We start from the raw sequence: 2,271 nt of genomic DNA, 5'->3' as shown, positions 1-2,271 counted from the left end.
GGGTGGGATTCAATTAACTCAATTCAATTAAAGAAGAAGAAAAGAAGAACTATCTCGGGAAGGGAAAGGAGAGGAAAAAAAATAAGTTACTGACGAAAGGGTAAAGAAGACGACAAAAAGGCAAGGCATACAACTTCACAGCTGATGTGGTCAGTTTTTTTTAAAAAAAATCTGGTCACTTCTAAGGGTAGAAAGTGTCACCATCTTACACCCTTGCACAATGTTGGAAGCCTAAAAGTTTCCCCTTTCCTTGCGCAACAGCTTCCCTGCACCCAAAGTTTCTTTAATGTAAACATTTATTTTTTTTCCAAATACCCAGTAAGATCTCAAGAAGAGACCTTTTAAAGAACACCCTTTCCACACTATTTAAATAAATGCACCACCAATTCTGTTCCCCCCCCCCACTCCAAAACAAGAGAGACGACCATAGAGAACCGGGTGGAAGAAGCTAATTTTATTCTCTCTCTCTCCCCCCCCCTTTCCTTCCAACGCAGCTGTAAGACTCCAAGAGATACTGACATTTTCCCACTCTTATCAGTTTAATTACAGTTACCATGGCAGCAAAGTACTAGCGGTTGGCAAAGGCCAACCAGAGATTTGCAAGAGTGAACTCAATTTTGATGCGGTTCACAGGAAATAAATAAATAAATAAATAAATAAATACAAGACGCTCCCCCCCTCTCCCACTTTTTCTTTTTTTTTTTAAAAAAAAAGGGGGGGGGAGAGAGAGAAGAAAAGCCACCCCGGAGGGAAAACACACTTTTAAAACAACAAAAGACGCCCCCCCCTCCCCTCCTTTGGTGTGTGACTGTGTGTGTGTAGTTCAAGCCTAAACCCGGCAGCGCTAATTTCTTTTTCCCCCCCCCCGCCTCCTCCCCGCCCCCGTCAAAGCCGCGGAAGGATGGCTCTGGGCTGGCTTTGTTACCGTCGGTGTTTATATTTTGCCGCCCTTGGGGAGGGAAACGGGTCTGGGGGGGGCAGCGGTACAAGAATGAGGGGTGTCCGTAGTAGCCTTCGGTCGACGTACCAACTCGGGAAAAGAAAAGAAAAGAAACAATTGGGGAAGAATTCCAAACGCCGGGCTTCTTTTTCAGACTCTCGGGGGTCTTTGGGCATCGTGGAGCCCGTCCGATCCCCCGTTTCCCCCACCCCAAGTGTCTAGGCTGAAACAGACACGCGGCTGAGAAGGAAAGCGGGGGGGAGGCAGGAATAAAGAGAGAGAAAGTGGAACAAATTTGAGGGGGGGGGAAGAGAGAGAGAGAGAGAGGGGAGACCAGGGCAATCTTACCAAAACTTTTCTCCTTTCCCGGCATGGAAGGGGTTCAGAAGTCCCAGAAAGAGCGCCCGGAGACGGTGCAAGGAAAGCAAGAAGCGGCCAGGGTCGGACTCTCGATCCGTCCGTCCCTCTCCCGAGTTTGGGTCAAGTGGAAGAGAGTCGCGCAGAAGGAGGGAAACCCCCCCCCCCAACGTGGTGGCGGCCGCTTTGGGAAACGGGGGAAGGGAGGGAAGGGAGATTAGGAGTTGTTGGAAAGGGACACACGCAACCCGCACAACCGGGAGCCGCTTGCTAGCCTGCGATAGAAAATAGAAAATAGACCCGGCGAAGAAGGGCAGAAGCCCCTGGCTTCGTTGACGCCGCGCTGAATTTTCCCTGGCAACCCCCCCCTACTTATTATTATTTTTTTTTAAAGAAAGTCTATATATATTAACCCCCTCTACTATGGATTTGATTAAGCCGTCCCAAGCACTTCGCGGACTGCGTAAGAGATTTCTCGGAACTGATGGGGTTTTTTTTGGGGGGGGGCGCAGCTCTCAATCAAACCAGCTTCCCTCCGCACCCCAAATTCTCTCCAAACGCCGACCCGATCCCAGCCCCTCGTACTGCAGAGGTGAAACTCCCCCCTCCCCGCTTCAAAAAGGAATGCATAAAGGGTTAAAAGCAATCCCCCCCCTCTTATTGATACACGCCTGGTTATAAATGCCACGCTCTGAAATAGGGGTGGAGGGAGGGAGGGAGGGGGGGGAGGCGGCGGCGACGACGACAAAGAGTCGGTGGGTTTTTCCGAGGCGGAGAAGGAGGAAATGGAAGTCCGGGGCTGCTCACCATCCCGTTTCGGGCGCGCACGCCGCGGGGCTTAAGCGGCGGAGAGGCAGGGCGAGCCGAGGCGGACTCCGCTTTCATTGTTTTAAGTTTGCCTGCTCGGCTTCTCTTCCCAGCCCCTCCAATCCGCGCGGCTCTTCCCTCCTGCAAGCCCCGAGCTCGCCGGCCCC

This window comes from Protobothrops mucrosquamatus, unplaced genomic scaffold (genome assembly GCF_001527695.2).
Source record: "Protobothrops mucrosquamatus isolate PMUCROS unplaced genomic scaffold, P.Mucros_1.0 scaffold1127, whole genome shotgun sequence".
In the NCBI taxonomy this organism is placed as follows: Eukaryota; Metazoa; Chordata; class Lepidosauria; order Squamata; family Viperidae; genus Protobothrops; species Protobothrops mucrosquamatus.
The sequence above is the reverse complement of the archived record's forward strand: the minus strand, read 5'-3'. Positions refer to the sequence as shown.